The sequence below is a fragment of the Dendrobates tinctorius genome, unplaced genomic scaffold, assembly GCF_039654945.1.
Source record: "Dendrobates tinctorius isolate UK_male_01 unplaced genomic scaffold, ASM3965494v1 ptg000009l, whole genome shotgun sequence".
NCBI classification, from domain to species: domain Eukaryota; kingdom Metazoa; phylum Chordata; class Amphibia; order Anura; family Dendrobatidae; genus Dendrobates; species Dendrobates tinctorius.
The window spans coordinates 17,879,820-17,903,257 of record NW_027361677.1 but is presented as its reverse complement, the minus strand read 5'-3'; the positions used below and the strand labels follow the sequence as shown (position 1 = coordinate 17,903,257).

The 23,438-nt window shown below is 48.6% G+C and overlaps 1 long non-coding RNA gene across 2 annotated transcripts in view; it reads right to left on the bottom strand.

Moving 5' to 3' along the window:
* Nucleotides 1-6,584: 6,584 nt before the first annotated feature.
* LOC141096522 (uncharacterized) overlaps nt 6,585-23,438 on the bottom strand; it is a 189,674-nt gene continuing 172,820 nt past the window's right edge. For both annotated transcript variants that reach the window (XR_012233703.1, XR_012233704.1), the window contains one exon: nt 6,585-6,881. This is a non-coding gene — a long non-coding RNA (uncharacterized lncRNA). The remainder of the gene's footprint in view (nt 6,882-23,438) is intronic.

Sequence of the window (23,438 nt, the reverse complement as noted above, 5' to 3'; positions counted from 1 at the left end):
CAACGAGAAACGGTCGAGGACGTTCTCGCGCGATCAGCGATAATCAGCGGGGGAGCGGTCGGAGGTAAGTATCAGACACAGCTCTAGCAATATCGCTATAATGTCACAAAAACCAGTGATGTTACAGCGATATTGCTAGCGATATCGCTTAGTGTGACAGGCCCTTAAGTCCTTCTGTCCTCCTACTGAGCATGCTCATGGGACTATCTCCCATTGGAGATCGGGAGTCATGTGCTCAGGTCCCGCTCCAGATCTCATTGGTCCATCTCAGATATCTGGAATCTTGCGGAAGGTCCCGGCTGCTATAAAAGGTGTGCATGGCTGTTCCGCCATGCGCTAGTATAGACTTACTTACTGCTGTGTGTATGAGGACGGATGTATGATTCTGGTGATTGACTCATTATAAAACCCCTTCCCTCTGATATTACGTATGTGGTCAGGGACTGAGTTAGAATCAGCGCCAGCGCTCCTCTGCTGCAACATCCACAGCTGCTAGCGTCCGACATTGCGCTTGCGTCATAGCCTTGTTGTTTAGCGGCAGTGTCCACGCCGCGCTGCAGTAGCAGCCCCCTTAGCGTTCGCAGCTGCGACGCCGCACACACGGTAGGTCTAGATGGACGTAGTGCCGCCATTTTGGGCTACTCCTGTGACCTGATAATTATTATTCCAAGATCTATTAAAATGATTTCTTTTCATGGGATGACCCCTTTAATTTTTCTTTTAATTGACAAAAACAGGAATTGAATTGACTTGAAAAGCGACTTTACTATAATGGCAAGGCACACAGGGGTATTATTATCATATGGACCTACAAGTTGAGAATTAGCAACATATGGAAGTACAGAGAGGGCATTTACTAAAATATGCAAGCACAGTGGGGCATTTATAGGTATTCAGAGGCACATAAGAGACTATTAATATATGGAGGCACAAAGGGGGCAAGTATTATTATACGGAGACATAAAGGAGATATTTCTTAATATATTAACTCAGAAGGGCATTATTAAAGGGATTGTCATGTGAAAGCAAGTTAGCACCATTCCACAGGATAACTTTTCGTTCAGGGCCGGGGTGGGGGGGGACCGACCACTGGAACCTGCACTGATTGGCAGAAAAGGGACCACTGAGCTGTTAGTGGACCTGGGGTGAAGACTAGTGGGGTAAGGCTCCTGTACATTATGCCACCCCACACCATAATCCAGGGAGTAGGATCGGAATGACATTTCCTTGAGGGACGTTCATGGCGTTGTCCATGTCTCCAGACCAGTCTCCTGCTGTCATTATATCCAAGACAGAAGTAGGACTCCCAGCTGAAAAGCAGAGATCGACATTCCAGCCTCCATTGCCCTTTTCCGGCCACCAGTTTCCATCTGGAGGCCATGTGGGCAACATCATGAAGAGGCCTTCACGAGGGAAAGTCACACTGGTCCTACACCTAGTATTATTATGTTGGGTGGTATAATGTACGGTAGCCGGACCCCTCTAGTCTAAATTCCAGGTGCACTAACAGCTCGACGTTACAATGATCTAGTCGTGAAACCAGTGGGGTGGTTCTTTCTCCAAAGTGTCCCAGGTACCATTTTTTTTAACGTGACAATGCCAGGCCACTTTGATAGCAACCAAGGCTGAAAGTACTTGGATTTCTGCCCTTAATGTTCATACTCGATACTTTCGAAAACTTTGCTTCTATTTTGCCATCATTTTCAGATCAGTAACGTCCATCCTGTGATTTCCATAGTTCATGACTTTTCCTTCTTGGTGTTGAGGACTATATCTTGAATACACAAACACAACACTTATTCCTATATTCACAGTTTATGGTCAATAGCGAAAAAATAATAGAAAACAAAGAATAATATAGATAAATAAATTTTTTTTCCCTTTAGAAACATTATATACTAATTAGTTTGCACGGTGCTTCTGAAATGCTAATTTGCAAAAACCGAGCAAGCTATGTCAATGAAAGTGACTGCTGACTAAATAGAACTTGTCCTCGGAACTCGTCTGATGTCACCTGGAGGCAGCGATTATAATGGGGACTGCAAAAACTCAGCACTGGTGCCAAATGTTCCTGCTTTTAACCTTGGAAGCGCATTCAGAATGTTTAATTCTTCTACTCATGGTTTATTTTGTGATGACTTTTTTTTTTTTCTTTTGTTTTATATCTTTTTTATTTTCTAAAATTGAACTCTTAAAGATAACTTGCTGATCACTAAGGGCGACCAGCAGTCCTGACGATGAGGCTCCGGAACCCCAACAACTCTTCTTTAATGCAGCAGAGATGCAGATGCTTGACCCTATTCCATTCATGGACTATGGGACTGCTGGAGATTGCTGCATAGAGCGTTCTGCTATTTCTGGTAGTCCCATTGACAATGAGCAGACTGGAGACCAAGCATGTGCAGTTCTGATTCTTTTGTTCTCAGGATAGTTGCAATTTTGGGAAAACCCTTTACATCCCCCCTTCTTTTTTTTTTTTAATAAAATGATTTGATAGTTTAACTGATAATATGTTTCTGAGGGCTAGCACACACAACGTTTTATCGGCTGGCACTCAGACCAATGTTATTTTATGGGGCAGTGCTGATTAGCGTTTTTGTCTCATACCGATTCGGCATGAGAAAAGAATTGCAGCTCAAATCAAATCGCACTCACTCATTCAAGTTTGTGGGTGCGTGGAAAACATCTGACCGCGCTCGGATGACATCCAAGTGCAGTTCGATTTCCAACTGACTCACACAATGGAGAAGACGGAAAAATGTTGTTCTCCATCTTCTCACTTGTGCCAGATCATCCTACAGAATCGGATCACACTAAGCTGACCATCTGATCAGCGTGTCATTACCATAATCGATCAGATTCTCTCAGAGAGTGAATTCCCACTCGTGTGACCCCAGCCTAACAGTCTGTATTTTCATAAAGCACACAAGATGGATCTAAAGCCGATATTGGATCTCTCGAAGGTGCAAAATGCCAGGCAAGTTGCACAACAGTTAGTGTAAGCGTGGCAATGATCACGTCAGCACGTCATAGTTTTCCAGGGATGGTCAAGTGAAGTACCGGCAAATATTTTTCATTAACTCCCATACAAAAAAATGCAAAAATTATTTTAAATAAATGTAAATCCGCTACACTGCATAATAAAGTAGAAGACCGCTGCCCCAACTATTATCAGATCCTAAACCCGCGGCTCAGACGTGAGCCATCTACAAGGTTAGCCAGAACCTATCCTGCCGATTATCCTAAAATATCACGTAAAATGTCATAAAATCTTAAATTAAATCTACAAGCAACCACTTTTAGTTCATAAGCCAGTAATGCAGAAAAAAAACCCCTAAACCTAAAACTCTCATATATAAGAAGTTGTGCCAGCAGAGTGCAGTAGTACGCTAGCGTTGCGCAGAACGGATCCCTGGCGCTTTTATGTGTTGTGTGTAGAAATGAAGTTGCTTTGTTACTGCTAATATTTAGAAATCTATTTGATGATATAAGGCTGGGAGCATGATTCCATCATCATCATCATCATCACAGTAGTAGTGGTGATAATAGGGCTCAGCCTATCTCTTGCAGAAGACCTCGGATGACTTGGGTCTGGTTGTGAACGGAATGCTAACCAGGCGATGACTCTCCATGTACCTCTGATTAATGTGAATTTTGTTGCCCTGTCAATTGACCCAATCCTAAATGAGGAGGGATAGCCCAAATGAGTTAAAAAGGGGCCAAACCTCATCTACCAGCTGCCACCAAAAGCCACTGAATTGCACCCTCTTTATTAATCAGTGAGCTCCATTTAAAGGGAATATGTCGCCACGTTTTTTCCACCTGATCTGAGAGCAGCATATTGTAGAGAAAGAATCCCTGTTTCCAGCTATGTCACTTACTGGGCTTTTTGCTGTAGTTTTGATAAAATCATTTTTTTTATCAGTAGATTATCACTAGAGGACTACTAATCCTGCTGCCATGTAGTCCAACCCCGCCCCCACCACTGATTGGATGCATCATGGGTACACTATGCATAGTCAGAAAGCTGCCAATCAGTGGTGTGGGCGGGGTTATACTCAGCTCAGTTTCCAACACTACTCTCAGTGTCTGTTATTGTCTGCAGCGTTGACATCACGTGCTGCAGCCAATCAGTGAGCTCAGCGGCCGGAGTTGACAGCACGGACCGCTCGGTGCCGTTGAGCTCAGTTATTGGCTGCAGTGCTGTCAGCGCTGCACACAATAACAGATACTGTAAGCAGCGGTGGAGACTTAGTTCTGGACCCAGGGAGAGTGAGTAAAGCGCTTTTTTAATGAAAGTATTGTACAGACTGCATAGGCATGGTGTATAGTAGATGTATTCTTCTACTTTACCTTCTTATAGATACTATACCTTAAAATGGGCTTGCATCGTGTCACTAGATGTTGCCCAGTCTCTAATCCAGGTGGGATAGCGTAAAGGGAATCTGTGACAATGAACATAGTGACCAGTCTACATGTCATAGGGCTAGAAGAGCGGTATAATACACGCGGGTTGAACGTCACCCGTTGTGCGCGGAGCGAACCCTGTTGCTCACAGAGACGCTTTAAACATAGACATGAATACCGAGCCTGTTGACCTCACAGGACTCGGCGGTGTGCACACACGGTAATCGGTCACAGGACTAGGCCCTAGACTCTAGGTCAAAGTCCGTCTTGACCTACCGTGCGTGCGGCGTCGCTACCGCGAACGCCCCAACTGTTGCTGACTGCAGCGCGGCGACTAAACTAGCCGCAATACGACAATGCCCGGACAGGCGCACCGTCGGACGCTAGCACTGTGAAGATGGAGACCATGGCCTGTAACGTACCACTGACTGGCGCTGACTCTGACACTAGTTCCCTGTCCACATACATAATATCAGAGGGAGGGGAATCATAATGAGTCATTTGCAAGTCCATACATCCATCATCATACACACAGTTAGCATCTAGTGTCTATACTAGCGCATGGCCGAGCGGCCATGCGGGCCTTTTATAGCCATGCGCTGCCGGGACCTTCCAGATCTCTGAGATGGACCAATCAGATCTGGAGAAGGACCTGAGCACGTGACTCCTGACCTCCAGTGGGAGATCATCTCGTGAGCATGCTCAGTGAAACAGCAGAGGGACACAGCCTCAGGAATGGCTTGCTGCAGAGCAGCATGTGAGGCTCTGGATTCATGTTGTGTCACTGCAGGAATCTGACGCCTAACAAGTCCAATGGGTGGGCTTGCTTGGTCATTGAGTAGGACCACCTATTGGACTCATAAACTCGGATGGCACAAGGTTTTCCACTAAGAGAATCCAGGTTACACTGATCACTTTCCTGCTAAACTATATATCAATTTGGTCAACCCCTTCGTGATCTATAACTTACTATGGACATAAAATAACATTTGCGTGTGATCTGATTTTTTTTCATGGACCCATAAACTTGCTGTGAAGGAGTCACTACCCACAGACAGGCAGGGTAGTCAAAAGTTCAGGTACCAAGAGAGCACGCATTTATCTAAAGGGAGAAGACAAAGAAGAAGTCGGGTCATGGTCCGAGGTCAAAATACCAGGAAAATAGCGTATCAGAGCAAAGGGACTAGGCAAATGGATGGTCAGAATGAGGTCCAAGGTCAGACAGGGATAGATAAACAAAGGGTGCACAGAAATACAAGACAAACCACTGAGCTGATGGTACATTTTGGCAGTGGTCTGGAACTGACAGCTCCTCTAAGTAGCCAGGCAATCACCTGGAACAAGGAACACCTGAAAAAAGACTTAGTCTGGATGGCTGAACCATCCATCAAAACACCGACAGTTCAGCACGCCCCTGGACCAGATTGGATGACTGAGCTGTCAGTCACCGCGTCCAAGATACACTGAGCAAAGGAATCCTGACACTTACATTGCCGATTTTGATCCGAAACTCGGATATGCCTCCGATATTTTCCACTGACCACTTGACATGTGAATTGCACTGTAAACTATCATAGGTACAAGTGCTACCCGTGAAAAAACACAGAACTTGTACGAGAAAATCGCATTTGTTAACAAGCCATCACTACACTAACTATTCTCTAGACCTGACAGTCTTTCCTCAAGTGCCCTCGCAATCCCGTCCTGTGCGGCATCTGTTGTACGATGGATCCAAGTGGTGCCCCTTGGGTTAGCAGCTTGAATAATAGAGAAAGTTTGAGTTTTTTATGCCCCCTCTTTCAGATAACAATGACCTATCAGTAGGTCAAGAGTGGACAATAATTGGGTTTATTTTAGTCCCACTGACCTCCTCAGTGTCCTTTTTTATCTATTTTTTTTTCAAAAATCAGCAACCCACTTCTAGAAATGAGCTTTTTCTGTTTAGTGCTATTTTTTTTTAGTTCTTACAAGAGGGATTTACTTACAGGGTTCTTCGGGGGAGTGTGTCTTAAGGCTGCTTTGCATAATCATGATGTCAGCAACTCCCCTTTGGCTTAAAAATAAAGGGCTATATCTCTGGAAACGTATGGAGGATTAAAACAAAACAAAAACCTTAATACTCAGGGAAGCAAAGGAAATAAAATATGTGCATAAAATGGAAACTTTTGAACTGGTGGTGGGTTCTCTTTAAGCCTGGAAAATCTCTTTAATATACACCTTAGGGGCTCAAAAAGACATAACAGATATGGTGACTTAATGACTAAAATGCCATCAATGGCCACCTGCTTTTTACGTGGTCTGCACTTTCGATAGAGTATTCTTTGGTTCTTATTAGAAGGATAGAATGAGACTGGGGCTCAATGCCCATAACTCCCCCAGTGCCAATCATCTGCCGCTCGGAGTCTCCCGGCCAAGCTGGTATCACGTGCCATCATGGTCTGTACAAGGTCTCTTCTTGAATTCCTTTTGCATCACTGGGGAAAGAATTAAGATTGCATTAAGTAAAGTGTCTGCTGCTCCATTCCCGGAGCAGCGATCTGGTTGTTCCTCCAAGCCACATCATTAAGCCTGGTTAAGTAGGGAAAGAATAAATTGTCAGTTCGTTCTTTTCTTCTCCTGATTTCCCGCTCGTCCTCTGCATGAAAAACAAAGCATAAAGCCACGCCGCTATTTGTGGATTTATCCCCCGTTGTAAAATGCAATGATATGTTTCCCGTAAAGTAACCGTCGGTGGGCATAAAAGCAGCCGCAGATCTCTACAAATCTATCACACTTCTCCCATACATTATGAAGATTTAGCATGTGTGTCTGGGATGCATTCGGTATTATCCGGGCTGCAAGCTTGGTACACATCGTGCCCAAGTGTTAAAAAAAAATAAATAAGGGTCAAATGGGGACAAAGCACAATCTTAATCGAAGATGACAGTAAAGGAACTTCATAAAAGCCGAAAGGAGATCAGAATGAAAAATGTCCCTCAGCCCTCATACATCCTTTTTTCACTGATGTTAGGGAAAAAAAATAAGTCATCCATCTTATTAGATACCAGCAGAGGTGTAGCTAGGGATTCAGCTCGGGGAGGGGGGGCAAAAAATCTGAGTGGGCCCCTAACCGGTAACCCTGATTACAACTCAGGTGGCGCATCCAGTGGCAGTAGCTCTGGATGGGCCCCCTCAGAGCAAGGGGCCCGGGGTGACCGCACCCTCTGCCCCCCTGGTAGCTACGCTACTGGATACCGGCATAACAGAGTTAGGCACTAGTGATGAGCAGACGTGCTGGGATAAGGTGTTATCTGACCATGCTCGGGTGCTAACCGAGGGTCTTCGGCATGCTATATTCGAGTAACACATGCAGGGATTACTTAACAAACACGCAAATGGGTCGCCTTCCCAGGGATGTGGGGTACTCGGTACCGGGCCGGTCTCTCAGAGGGGAATGACACAGCAGCGGTGACCCGGTCCATGGCCCTGGGCGCCCATGTAAAAGGGATGAAGTGATGAGTGATGGAATAAAGTTTATTAATGAATGATTCGTGACGCCACCTGTGGTATTCGGCAATGAAGATGTTAAGCCGACGCTGCAGACAGATCCTCTGGGACAGATGGCGTAGTGCAGCAATGATGGTGTAGCCCTCCACAGGCAGGGCTGTAGTCCCAGGGCAGTGTAGATTGGTGTTGGGGAAGAAGGTGCAGTGTCTGGCACAGAGATGTAGCAGTGCTGGAGAAGTTGCAGAAAGAAGGCAAGGACACCGCGGAGTGTAGTTTCTTTACCTTTACTTTGTAAGTGCAGTCGAGGGTCCAGATTACAGATGGCACAGGAACTGATTAGCCTGGAAGCAACTCAAGAATCTCTCTATGCAGATGGGTTGTGTAGTCTCCTTCCTAGCGCTTACTTGAGGTACATCCAGTACTGTGTTACACTGAAGTTTCTCCTTCTTGTTTCCTCTCAGATCTACCTCGTATGGCAGACAGCTGTAGCCCTCTATTTCTCTGGGCTCACCCGTTGCTGTTGTGCCTCCGAGTCTTAGGTGGGAATAGAGCATTTACAGCTTCCTATTCTTCTGGTTTCTGTTGCAGGACCATTAGTATCCATACAACCGTGGAGACCAGGCTCCAGATCATGCGCTCCAGCTGGGAACGAGTTCTCAACCACGCTCAGTCTCCCAGCTTCTCTCTCCACGTCTACACACTTCGGCCTCCTCACAGAACTGACTAATATCCCTTCCTGGCCCTCAGAGAGCACTCCTCACCCAATTCTGGTTCAGAGCTCCCTCTGCTGGCCCAGAGTGGGAACTGTGTTGCATGTTATGGTTAACTGCTAGAGAGACCCTTCATTGCTTCCAAGCCTGACATCACCCTCCCTGGAGGAAGGCAATGCCACTGTGGCGACCATACTCCTGGGGGCGCCACATTATCCCTACATTTGTTCCAGCTGTTGAACAGCGGCAACCTAGAAAATGGAGCATTATTCTACATAGATACAGCATTATAAAGATTCAGACCTTGCAATTTCTATAGAGCCCTTGGAGATAGGGACCCTATCTTGGTTAATCCCATTTTCTTTTGCTATTTCATGGAAAGAAACTTCCCTGAAGAACTGCATTGTTAGCAAACCGAGGGGTGCGATATGGTTCCAAAATGCATTCCGAGAAGGAATGGTACATTGATTTTTTTTGAGTTTCCGTTTCCAAAATGCACGGGCAAAGCCCCCACTCCATATTTTAAACCTTTCAATCATCTTTCAGCTATATGACACAGACCTTGTTAGAGTAGAAATCATTCCAATTTAGAAATTTCCGGGCTGGTGAAGAACAGAAGAAATAAACAGGCGTGTGATTTCCAACAATCTCCAAAACGCTCCGGAGTGTTTGTTATTTTATACCCTTCATGAATACATAGGTGTTCTGTACATAATAGCTGAATTCATAGCTGCACAAGAACTAAAAGACAATGCCTGTGTCCTCCCGAATTTAGCAATATCCCTCATGTTTTCTTTGTTCCAGTGATTTCTCATGAGAGCTACCACAACCTGTCAGATTTGGCAGACCGAAAGACATTAACTGCTTTCTTAATCTAACACCTAAATGATGTTCTTTTTGGCCTCAGTCATCCCGGTATATGTCAGTATGACTTGTTTTATGATGTAGCAAGTGGTACAGTTTGCAAGGCTATAATAAACATGCTTCATGGGTGGACACATGGACCCCAGGAGTTGATGCAGCAAGCAGGAAGGCACGTTGGCAGTGAGGAATTGGCATGGGTTTCCTATGATTGTGTGTAAGAGGACTTCTGTAGCTGAGGACAACCCCTTCTTGATCTAAATGTTTAGCCCGGATTAAATAAAAAAAGTATACTCCCCTCCCATGCCGGCACCGTTCCAGCGGTGTAGGTACTCCCGGCCTCTGGGATCTCGTGTGGTTATGACATGTGGTACCCGGCGCTGGCGTCACTGTCTCAACCTTCGTGCGAATTGAACATGAAGGGGAAGTCAGATCAGCTGCAACACAGACTTCCTCTTCATGTTCAATCCTTATGTAGGCGGGGACAGTGATGCCAGCGCTGATTGGGCTCACGAGAGCCAACACCGCTGGAACAAAGCCAGGTGAGTATAGGCTATTTTATTTTTATCAGGGCCAAATATTTAGCTCAAGAAGGGCTTGTCCTAGTAGTGGACAACCCCTTTAACCTCACCATCTTGAGGCCAGAGGTTCTAAAAACAAAAAGAGAACAATCAGGAACCATAAAATAGGCATGGGTTGTCGGGCGGAATCAAGAGCGGGACACAAGGTCACGTGTTAACTGTGTTGCAGCTAAGAATTATAAAAGGCCTAAGGGAGCAGAGAAGGGGAGAAGTTGGGGGCTGAACCTGTATCAGGACAGACGTATGGAAGTAGCTGATCTGGCTTATAGCCGCAACTACCAGCACAGGACAGACCAGTGGAGTGAAGCCTCAACCTTGAGTGAGGAAGAGGGGGAGCCGAGAGATAGGGCCGACCAGAGAGATCGAGACAATTCGAGAGAGGGAGACGATCAGAAGAATCGAGAGAGTGGGAGAACCGATCAGAGGAATCGAGGAGGAGGGATCCAAGAGAGTGAGATCCGACCAGAGGGATCGAGACAGCTTGGGAGAGGACTAGAGGAACAGAGAAAGTGACAATCGAAGGAATTGAAAGAGAGAGGGAGAGCTGATCAGAGGAATCGAGAAAAAGGGAGAGTCGATCAGAAGAATCGAGAGAGAGGGTGTGACGAAATGTCAGCTTACGCTGAGTCGTCCTTCTTAGAAAGAGTGGACCCTCTGGACCATGGCACCCACCCACCTAGGGCGAGCTGACCTAGTGAGAACCACCCCCTATACAGGGAGTGTCAGGGGCAAGACCAAGGGGGTGAGCCACCACGGCTGCTGGACCAGACGGCCGGCTCAGGAAGACAAGACAAGGCAAGATGAGTCATTAATTCAAAGGAACTTCATTAAGGAAGACTTCAGATACAACAGGTGCAAAACGTGAACACACAGAACATAAAGCAGGGTGCGTGCAAGAGCACGCCAAGGTCCAAGACTTGTGGAACTCTTCAGGGTGCAACAGCAAACGTGAACACAGAGTTCATGAAACATGGTGCGTGCAATGGCACGCTGAGGTCCAGGCATGGAACGTGCAGATGGTACACGGACATCGGACTCCGGACAACAGTCCACGATCAACCAGGGCATCAGAGTCTGTAGCTCAGAGGGTGATCGGCAGGATCCGGACATCCAGTAGTTAGCCAGGGTTCCATGCAAGGAAACAAGAGAGTTAGTGACATGGTGTGTGTCAACGGACGCGCCAGAATCAGGTTCACAGGACAGAGACCTGCGCATGCCAAGGGGCATGCCAGGAACGGGTCAGGTTCACAGGACGGTGGCCTGCGCATGCCAAGGGGCATGCCAGGAACGGGTCAGGTTCACAGGACTGTGGCCTGCGCATGCCAAGGGGCATGCCAGGGAGAGGCACAGAGTACGGTGGCATCGGAATCCAAATGCTGGCATCGACCGACAGGGTCCAGGTATCTGGCTACAGACATCAGCTCTGGACATCAGGCCGCAGTCATCTAGGTCCGGACCTCTGGCAGCGGTCGGCAGGTTATGGAATCCGGCAGGCAAACTAGAGGTACAGAGAACAGCAAAAGAGACAAAGGCTTTGTGCAAGAGTAGCACGAAAAGGCACAGTGCGAGAACCAGCGTAAGTGCAAGAGAGCACAGAGAACATGGCTGGGGAGCACCGGCAGGTGGTACTGACGATGGCAGTTGCAAGCGGGCACGACTAGAGGCGGCACCGCTACGGGGCCACGAAGCCAGACCACTATAGCACTGGACGGGACACGGCTGGGGCACACAGGCGAGCACGGCTAGAGGCGGCACGGCTGAGGCACACCAGGTAGGCACAGGCGACCAGGCACGTGCACAGAGGCACGGAGCCACAAGGCAGGGCTAGGCAAAGACACAGGACAGAGACGCGTACAGCCAGTACGGCAAAGCCTAGTGCGAAATATGCAAGCGCGCACGAAACATCAGGGACAATACAAAGAACTAGGCAGAGCATGCAAAGAGCATGCCATGGACAGAGACAGTCTAGCAGCGGAGCGTAGGCCGAAGCCCAGAGCCGGGCCAAGGAAGGACCTTGGGACTAGACAGGGTACAGAGCGAGGCCTGCATGTGTAGAGACACGCCAGGGAGAAGTTCAGAGCGGAGGCCTGCACGTGTGGAGACACGCCAGGGACAGTCTAGCAGCGGAGCGTAGGCCGAAGCCCAGAGTCGGGCCAAGGAAGGACCTTGGGACTAGACAGGATACACAGACGAGGCAGAGTCCTGCGCATGCAGAGAGGCACGCCAGGGACAGGCGAGGCAGAGTCCTGCCAGGGACAGGTTCAGAGCGGAGGCCTGCACGTGTAGGGACATGCCAGGGACAGGTTCAGAGCGGAGGCCTGCACGTGTAGGGACACGCCAGGGACAGGTTCAGAGCAGAGGCCTGCACGTGTAGGGACACGCCAGGGACAGGTTCAGAGCGGAGGCCTGCACGTGTAGGGACACGCCAGGGACAGGTTCAGAGCGGAGGCCTGCACGTGTAGGGACACGCCAGGGACAGGTTCAGAGCGGAGGCCTGCACGTGTAGGGACACGCCAGGGACAGGTTCAGAGCGGAGGCCTGCACGTGTAGGGACACGCCAGGGACAGGTTCAGAGCGGAGGCCTGCACGTGTAGGGACACGCCAGGGACAGGTTCAGAGCGGAGGCCTGCACGTGTAGGGACACGCCAGGGACAGGTTCAGAGCGGAGGCCTGCACGTGTAGGGACACGCCAGGGACAGGTTCAGAGCGGAGGCCTGCACGTGTAGGGACACGCCAGGGACAGGTTCAGAGCGGAGGCCTGCACGTGTAGGGACACGCCAGGGACAGGTTCAGAGCGGAGGCCTGCACGTGTAGGGACACGCCAGGGACAGGTTCAGAGCGGAGGCCTGCACGTGTAGGGACACGCCAGGGACAGGTTCAGAGCGGAGGCCTGCACGTGTAGGGACACGCCAGGGGCAGGTTCAGAGCGGAGGCCTGCACGTGTAGGGACACGCCAGGGGCAGGTTCAGAGCGGAGGCCTGCACGTGTAGGGACACGCCAGGGGCAGGTTCAGAGCGGAGGCCTGCACGTGTAGGGACACGCCAGGGGCAGGTTCAGAGCGGAGGCCTGCACGTGTAGGGACACGCCAGGGGCAGGTTCAGAGCGGAGGCCTGCACGTGTAGGGACACGCCAGGGACAGGTTCAGAGCGGAGGCCTGCACGTGTAGAGACACGCCAGGGACAGGTTTAGAGCGGAGGCCTGCACGTGTAGAGACACGCCAGGGACAGGTTCAGAGAGGAGGCCTGCACGTGTAGACACGCCAGGGACAGGTTCAGAGCGGAGGCCTGCACGTGTAGGGACACGCCAGGGACAGGTTCAGAGCGGAGGCCTGCACGTGTAGAGACACGCCAGGGACAGGTTTAGAGCGGAGGCCTGCACGTGTAGAGACACGCCAGGGACAGAGACAGAGGCAGGGTACCTGAAGCCACAAAGCAGAGCAAGACATGACACGAGGACAGAAACAGAGCAAACAAGGACTACAAGGCAAAGCAGAGCAGGGACAGAACATGGCACGAAGGACAACACAAGACATGGCACAAGACCAGAGACGGAATACGAGCACGGAGCGTGTGCAAAGATGCACGACAGAGCAGAGTGCAAGGGCACAGAATAGAGGGAGCGCCCCACAGACCAAGCAGCCATGCAGGGACACCACACAATACTCAGGCCCTGAGCCTAGGAAGGGGCGGTCTAATATAGGGCATAGCACCTCCTCTTCCAGGTCAGGACCAGGGGAACACTTCCGGGTTCAGATCCACAGGATAACAAAGCACAGTCACATGATCGGAGATCCAGACATGACGAGACGACTGCAGAATCAGTGCTGAAACCTAGACAGGTCACATGATCATAGTTCTAGACATGACGAGATGATTGCCGAACCAGACAGTGCAGGATCTTTAAGAAACGTCACATGATCAGTGTTTCAGACATAACGAGATGATTGCAGAACCAGACAGTGCAGGATCCTAGGAAAGGTCACATGATCAGGAACTCTAGACATGACGAGAAGATCACAGAAGACAGCAGAAACGCAGGCATCCTGCAGCTCAGACATGAGGTGAGTGTGCACACCGCTTTAGGGAACATGCAGGATAGCAGACAAGATATGCGCATGCACATCGCTCCAGGAGTTCTTGAGAGAAAACAGACAGGGCAGACATGGCGGACATGACAGAGGGAGAGCCGATTGGAGGAATCGAGAGAGAGAGAGGGAGAGCCGTTTGGAGGAATCGAGAGAGAGAGAGGGAGAGCCGTTTGGAGGAATCGAGAGAGAGAGGGAGAGCTGTTTGGAGGAATCGAGAGAGAGAGAGGGAGAGCCGATCGGAGGAATCGAGAGAGAGAGGGAGAGCTGATCAGAGGAATCGAGGATGAGGGATCCATGAGAGATAGCCGACCATAGGGATCAAGAGGACCCGAGAGATGGCCAGTGTCCAGACCTTAAAGAGAGTCGGTGGATTTGTGACACCCGGCACCACCGCTGATCAGCTGTTCTTGATGACCGGGTCGCCGGAAAGTGCTCAGTTACGGAGCTGCTCTGTCTACTGATAGTGGCCGCGACCTGGTATTGCATATCCGCCCCATGAACAGCTGATCGGTGGGGGTGCTGGTTGTCGCACACCCACTGATCAGACATTGATGACCTATCCTAAGGATAGGTCACCAATGTTAAAGTAGGGAACAACCTCTTTAACGCCATCCAACACCAGTAATGGAGATTTTCAGCCCGGCCTCTCCTCCAACATCATGGTCTGATCTCTCAAACGCTTTTCTGGATGAAGAGTCAAAAACTCCAACTCCAAAATCTTCCAGAAATCCTTTCCAGAAGAGCAGGAGCTTTATATCTACAGAGAGGACGACTCCATACTAATGTCTATGGATGTAGAATGGAAGGCCAGAAAAGCTCCTATAGATGTAATGTGGAGGGGGCACATACTTTTGATAAATACATATATACTATATATGCAAATGTCCAATATTTCCTCTTGTACTTTGCGCTATTATCTCATAGATCCGCAGCTCCTCTGTTACCTGCTGTGCTTTACTGCACATTAGATATCAAAGTAAGCTTTATGCTTTAATATAAAACTTGTACAAATAATCGGGAGTAATTATTCAGTGAGCAAATACTAATACTAATATTAAAGCACTAAAACATTTTTAATTAAAATCATAAAACACCTGCAATATATTTGATAAAAAAAAATGTGCAATCACTTATGGGTTCGTTGTGTTTCTCTGCTCTATACTAAAGGAAAACTTGAGCAAGTGACAAAGTTTTCCATTGTAACTATGCTCAAGTTCAGCTGTGTGTAAAGTTAGTTGTTCTGATACTTTTGCTCATTTTGTGTATCCATGTATAGTATATATGGAAATATAGACAGATTAATTATTCTGTCCTTTCTACCGTGAAAATATGCTCTTAATACCCAACCGATCAGCTTGCTGCTCCAGCAATGGTGAGATATAGGCCTCCTGCACACGTCCTGGTGATTCCTGTACAGGAGAAACCAGTACTTGTGAGGTCCGTGGTACCATCTATGTGACATCCGTGTGTCCGTTTGGTGTCCGAGTTTCACATGAGTGCGGATTCCATGTGTCTGTGTGACACATATCAGCGCCTGGGTATAGTAGTGCAATTCGTGCAGATCCTAGGTGACGGCTTCTGAAGGCAGCTCTCATCAATGTCGCCTGATCTCTCTGAGATCAGCATGACCAGGCGACAATGATGGGAGTTATATTCAGCACCCGCTGTGTGCCTCCAGTGCAAAATAAAGAATTCAATTAAAAAAAAATAGTATGGGCTCCCGTGCAATCTTCATAACCAGTAAAGGGAAAGCCCATGACTGGGGGCTGATGTTAATAATCTGGGAAAAGGGACAATATCCCAAAAGGTTCTTAGGTTATTAATAACAGCTCATAGTTGTTTGCATCGCCTTTCCTGGTGAATTTACAGGGACCCCAGAAAAAAAAATGATATAGGGTCCCCCTGTAGATTCAAACCAGCAAAGACTAAAAAGACAGCTGTGGGTTGATATTATTAGCCTTGGAAGGGGCCAGAGATATTGCACCCCTTCCCTGGCTACCAACAGCCTGGCTCTTTCCACTTGCCCTGTAGTGGTGGCAAGTGGTGTAATAGGGTTGAGGGGTCGATGTCACCTTTGTATTGTCAACTGACATCAAGACCAGGGCTTAGTAATGGAGAGGCGCCTATAAGGTGCCCCCATTACTAACCCCATATTAAGTACTGAAATAAACACACAGCAAGATTAAAATCCTTTATTTGAAATAAAACAAAACACCCTGTTTTACACATTAATTTAAATATAAAAAACACAGTAATTCTCACCTTTAAACCCAATCCAGTGAAGCCCATGTCCCTTGTAAGAAAAACTCAAAAATAACAAACAACCATATCCCTCACCTGTCTGACGTGAAGATAATCCATTCTGTCCCACACCTTAATCCATCTCTGCGATATCTGATTTTCAACATGCAACCATTCACACTGAAAAACAGGACACAGTCAACTGCTGTGAGCGCAGCTCACTGAGCGGCCCGATGAACTGCGGTGACCTCAATGAGTGATAAGATAATCTAGCACTTAGCCTCACTCTTCCCTACTTTACTAACCCCATAATAAGTATAGAAATAAGCACACCGCAAAAATAAAATCCTTTATTTGAAATAAAACAAAACACCCTGCTTTACAAATTTATTTAAAAAATAAAAAACACGGCTATACTCACCTTTACACCTAATCTATTGAAGCCCATGTCTCCTGTAAAAAAAGCAAAAAAATAATCAATCATATTCCTCACCTGTCAAATGTTAAGATAATCCTCTGATGCCCATGTCCCCTGTAAAAAAAACAAAACAAAAATATTAAACAACCATATTCCTCACCTGTCCAACGTGAAGATAATCCATACAATCCCTTGACGTAACCCATCTCTCTCACATCTGATTTTAAACATGAACAGTGCTATGATGTGACTGTTCACACCAAAAAGCAGGACACAAGGAGCTGCTGTGAGCGCAGTTCACCGTGAGCGGCCCGATGAACTGCAGTGACCTCAATGAGAAAATTCTCATGGTGCTCGTGGTGATCTCACTGAGGTCACCGCAGTTCATCTTCCCAGCTCACAGTGAAGTGAGCCTGGGAACGCATGTTCAGTGAGCTACGGTAACCTCTTTGACGTCACTGCTTGTCACTGAAGCTGCACTCACAGCACCTCATTGTCTCATGGTATTCAGCCTGGACGATTGCATCACTCCAGCGTTCAGGTTGTAAACCAGATATTGCAGAGATGGATTACGGTGTGGGACTGTATTGCTAATTTTCACTTCGGACAGTAGAGGGATATGTTTAATATATATATATTTTTTTACAGGGGACAAGGGCTTCAATGGATTAGGCGTAAGGTGAGTATTTTTAACAAAATTTAAAAAAAAAGGATTTTATTTTTGCTGTGTGTTTATTTCCAAACTTACTATGGGGTTAGTAATGGGGGCTTTTGGATGCGCCATTTCTGGGGAAGCTAAGGGCTGATGTTGGGAGAGGGTGCAAAATCTCTGGCCCTTTCCCAGGCTATTAATATCAACCCAGAGCTGTCTGTTTAGCCTTTGCTGGTTTGAATTCTAAATTCAGAGGACTCTATCTCATTTTTTTCTCTAGTCACCTTCCACAACAGCCATATCGGAGGATGTCTCCCCACCCTAATGGGGTACAGGAAATGCACAAGAGGTTAAATAACCCTCCCCTTCCTGCTATATCCAGTGTTTCTCCTGTCCCCTATGGGGCATGAAGAGGTCCTGATAGTGCTGCTGTGGCCGGCGACCGGAGGCACAACATCAGATACCTTTAACGCCGGCAGTCAACGATCGGGGGCTCTGCTCTCCTCCGTAGGAAGTCTGCTCCCCTCTCCACTTTGGTGGTACTCGGGACCCTTTCCCGCCCCTCCTGTGCCACCTCAGCGGGGTAAAGCGGGGCGGTGCTGTGCGGCCGGGGTCCTCCTGGAGCTCCCCGGCGTCCTCCTCCATGCGGCATGCGATCCAGGCGCGCAAGTGCACACCAGAGGTAGCGTCGGGACTGGCGCTGAACTTCCGGTTTGCCTTCCACCTGCGTGCCAGGCAGGAACGCACGCGTGACTGCGGGCGCGGTCCGGGGCCCCAACCACCGGCCCTCCTGGGCTGAGCGTGGCTGCTCTCGTCAGAGGACGGAGCACCGCCGAGTGTGCAGGGGCAGCCGCTGAGCAGTTGGGGAATTCAGCTGTGGGGAGAGGTGATTGACATGACCCTCACCCGTGGACCGAGGGGAGGAGGAGCACACAACACGCTGAGTGGACCTCGGTTATTCTAATCCTGGTTCGGGTGCGTCCAGGTAAGGCCATTATCTGTACAGTGACTGTGGCTGACTGACCATGGATGGCAACAAACCCTAACTGCCAGCTTCTGTGGGCATAGCGTCACCCTCCTACTGTAAGTAGCGGGGTGGGTCCCCCCTTTTCTGTCCAGAGTAGTCTCGGAGGTGGCTTAGTATGCCTTCTCTCTCTCTCGTAGGGAGACAGGGCCTCTGACCCTAAAAAGAATAAACCAGGTGTGGTTCCAGGCCTCCCTCTTCATATAGGGGTAGCTTTGTCAGCCCTGCACGGACGATGGATTATGTACAGAGCAGCCCTCCCTACTGGACAGTATAAAAACTCTCTTCGGACAAGAAGTCCAATCTTCTATGATGACTTTTTTCAGCCACAGCCCCCTCCTGCTAGGAGGAAATCAGCACCTGTGCAATCTGATTGACTCGGGTGAATTTGATAACTCTAACTCAGAGGATGCTTGGGAAAATGAGGGTTCCACTTCCACCCTCAGATCTGGGAATACTATCTCTTTTCCGAAGGCGCCTCCGGCCATTCTAGGCTGAGCGTGACTACATTCGTCACGGCCGCTAAGCAGCTTGAGGCTGGGCCGGGACGGGAATGAGAGACCAGATTAGTTAGTACGGGAGGAGGAAGTGGAATTCTCTATATAAGATGAAATGTTTGGAGGGGTTGAAGCCTTCACGGCTGGTAATGGGCCCCTCCCGAGGAATCGTTTTTTTTCCCTTGGACAGAGATGGCTCCTTATGGGAAGTCCCTAAAGTGGACGTGCAGGAGAGCGGCTCTTCCATTTAAGGGCAACTCTCAATGGCAAGCTTGCTTAGGAAATCCTGGGACACCTCCACAACCCTTCTTAAGGCCAATATAGCCTCTACGTGTGTAGCCGGGTCCCTGTCTGCTGGTTGCGTATGCCGGAGGAGGCCCTCACTCAGGGGACCTCCAGGGAAGAAACCCTTGACTCTCTTTCCCTATTATAAAGCGACAGGGTTTCTAGCGGATGCTTCTGCTAAGTCCGTCCGGCTAGCAGCAAAATCTACGGTGTCAACCGGCCCTTCTAGGTTCGGCAGGTGGCGGCTGCTAAGCAGCTTGAGCCTGGGCCGGAACCCGAATGGGAGACCAGCCTGCAATCACAGGTCATGGGTCATGCATTTACCTCTCCAACTCAGCCAGGGGAACTCTGTGGCTGAAAGCTGGGGGAGGAGACTTTATGTCAAACGTCTATACGTTTCCCTTTCAGGGAAATTATTATGTGGCCCAGCTCTGGATGATATCCTAGAGAAAGCAACTGATAAAAAGAAGTATCTTCCGGAACCTAGGATACGATTTTTTCTTCTCCCTCTCCGTGACCAGTCCTCCCAGAATTCACGGTTCTCCGGTCGGGGGCCGACCTTTGAATTTCATAGATTGTTGCAATCCATCTCAAACCAATGGGCTATTTGCACCTTTCACGATGGCTGAGATTGAGGTTCAAGAGTCCTCCCCCTCAATGCCTAAGCGTGACGTCCTTGCAGGCGTACCTCCAAAAATCCTTGCTGTCAGACATAAAGACACTTCTGCAAGGCGATCTCCCCAGTCCACGCTGTGCGTGACTGCTCCCGTCGGGTATCGATTGCTGGGCGGCTTGGAGCAGGTCCGGGACCAGAGTGGGAGACCAGTGGGCAAATCGACAGGAGATAGGCAGAGGCCACTACTCTCGCCTCTTCATAATTGTAAAACCCTCAGGAAAGCAGGGTTATAATAAACTTAAAACCCTTGAACCAAGTGGTAAAGTACAGATGATTCAGGATGGAGTCGGTTAAGTCAGCAATCTCCCTCATAGGACAAATTGGGTGTTGGCCACAATAGACCTGAGGGACGCTTACTATCATGTCCCGATTCATCCAGACCACAGGGAATTCCTCAGGTTTGCGGTTTTCCAGGGTCCCCGGGCCAGCCACTACCAGTTCAACGTCCTGCCGTTTGGGGTGTCATCAGCTCTCGAGTGTTTACCAAGATAATGGCAGAGGCAATGATCTTCATTTGCCAGCAGGGGATTCGCATTGTCCCATACCTAGACGACATTCTAATAAGGGCTCAATCCATGTCTCGCCTGAACCAGGACGTAGGAAAGTCCCTGGAAATTTTAGTCCTTGAGCTGGATCTCCAACCCGGAGAAATCAGACCTTCTTCCTTCCCAGGGAAGAAGTTCTTAGGGATACTCCTGGACTCAGGAAGGCGAACATCTTTCTTAACCAGCGAACGACAACTCGACCTTGTTCAGAGGTCCTCCAGGTCGGAGACCACAGAGCACCAACCCTGAGACTCAATGTCCATCCTAGGTTCGCTTACAGCGTGCGTCCAAACTGTTTCCTGGGCTCAAGCCCATACTCGGTTCCTTCGGTCCTATGTACTCCGGTGCTCGAAGAAGTATCGGAATACTCTGACCAAGAGAACCCCTCTTCTTGGTCATGTGAAGGCATCTCTCCTATGGTGGTTGGACTACAAGAACCTCCAGCGGGACGTCAGCTGGGATCAGCTCTCCCTGAAAATTGTCACCACAAACGCCAGTCAGAGTCTGGGGTGCTATAGTGGAGAAATCACACTTCCAGGGGGTATGGCCCCCAGACGTCAGAGCCAGCTCCTCAAATGTGAGAGAACTGAAAACTGTGGAGGAAGCGTTGAAAGCAGCATCAACCCTTGTCCAAATCATTATGTATGTTTCTGCCCAGACAATGCGACTACAGTGTCGTACATCTGACACCAAGGCACGAAATTTTTCAACCAAAAAACTGGTAGCTGCAAGAAATTTTTCTTGGGCAGAGAAACGTCTGTTGTCCATATCAGCAGGCGAACTTCCTCAGCAGGAAGGATGTTCATTCCGGGGAATGGAGCCTAGGCCAAACAGTATTTTTGCCTCTGGTGTCAAGGTGGGGAAATCCCGATGTGGACCCTTTGTGCCAGCGATCAAAATGCGAAGGTGGAAACTTTTTTTCCCTCAGTCCCACCGACGGAGCGTGGGGAGTAGATGCCTTCTCCCATCCATGGCAGTTCAATCTGGCTTACACCTTCTCTCCGATTCCCACGGTTGCGAGAACACTGCAGAAGATACGGGCAGAGCCCTACGGAATATGGCTCAGAAAGGCTCAATACTTCTGCCCCTAGAGGGCCAGTCTCCTTTACTAAGACCCTCTACTGCACCCAGACCCGCACGGAATGAACCTTGCGGCCTGGCTACCGAAGCCGGAATTCTAATGGCTTAAGGCTTTTCCGAGGAAGTGATCCAAACTCTACAGGGCCACCGGCCATTCTAGGCTGAGGATGACTTACGCCATTTACGGGAAGGTTTGGCAGATGTTCTCATCTTGGTGTTCCCTAAGTGCCCTGGACCCCTTCCATCCTAATATCACAGATCTTAGAATTTCTTCAAGATGGCTTAGTTCTAGGGCTCACTCCTAGTACACTAAAGGTACAGGTATCAGCTCTTAGTTCATTTTACAATCAAGATCTGGCAAGCCATCGCTGAATCAAGCGATTTCATAACCTCAGCAACTAGAATCCGCCCCAGACTCTGTAGTCAGTTTCTCTGTGGGACTTGGACCTAGTTCTCAAAGGCTTGACCAGGGAACCGTTGAGCCACTGTCTTCCACGGCTCTGGAAAACTTAACACTAAAAACTGTGTTTTTGGTAGCAATTACTACTGCAAGGCGCATAGGAAAATTACAGGAGCCATACTTGACCATCACGGAAGATAGCATCTTCCTAAGGTTAAATCCCTCCTTTTATGCCTAAGGTAGTCTCAAACTTTCATAGGTTCCAGGACATTGTATTACCTTCCTTCTGTACAAACCCCTCCAACACGAAAGAAGAAGCCTTTCACACCCTCGACGTCTGTAGAGTAATTATCTTCTACCTCCAGCAGACGGAGAGTTGGAGGATTGACCAGATTTTATTTATTCAAATTTCCGGTCGGAATAAAGGCAAAAAAGCAGCAGAAATTGCAATCACGAATTGGATCAGGCAAGCTATCAGCCTCACCTACTCGTCACAGAACGTTCCTCCTCCTACATCTCTGAAAGCCCACTCTACTTGTCAGTATCAACATCATGGGCAGGAAGAGGGAACGCATCTTCTGAGCAGATATGCAGAGCCGCCACCTGGTCGTTTGTCCATACATTCACCAGACACTATACACTAAATTTCAACAGGGATTTAACGTTTGGCAGATATGTTCTGCAGGCTGTTGTCCCTCTCTAAGAAATTAGTTGTTGGTATTTCTCCGATATGGCTGTCGTGGAAGGTGACTAGAGAAAATAGAATTAGTCTTACCGGTAATTCGGTTTCTAGGAACCTTCCACGACAGCACTAATTTCCCTCCCTATCTGATACTCTTATTGGATGATTCCTACACCTTGGTGGTAACTATACATGCTAGTGTGTCCAGAAAAAACACTGGAGATAGCAGGAAGGGGAGGGTTATCTAACCTCTTGTGCATTTCCTGTCCCCCATTAGGGCGGGGAGACATCCTCTGATATGGCTGTCGTGGAAGGTTCCTAGAAACCGAATTACCGGTAAGACTAATTCTGTTTTTCTGAGGTCCCCCATAAATTGACCAGTAAAGGCTAAGCAAACAGCTGTGAGCTGTTATTAGTAGCCATGGGATATTTTCCCTTGTCCCAGATTATTAACATCAGTCCCCATCTGTGGGCTTTCCTTCTGCTGGTTACAGAAATTGCGCTGGAGCCCACACCATTTTTATTTAATTCTTTATTTCGTACAGGAGTTACAGCTGCTGCTGAATATAACTCCCATTATTTTCTCCTGATCGCGCTGATCTCAGCGCCAGGGAACAGCCCGAACTGTACAGCGATGTCATCCGTGTGTCATCAGCGTGCACGTGTGCGGCACGCATTTTGTCCGAGCTGCGCAAAAAAAAAATTGCCATGTCTGGGGGTTTTCATATGGACACCCGGGTTATACTGATAGGGAATTTAGATTGTGAGCCTCATCGGGGACAGCGCCAATAATGTCTGTAATGCGC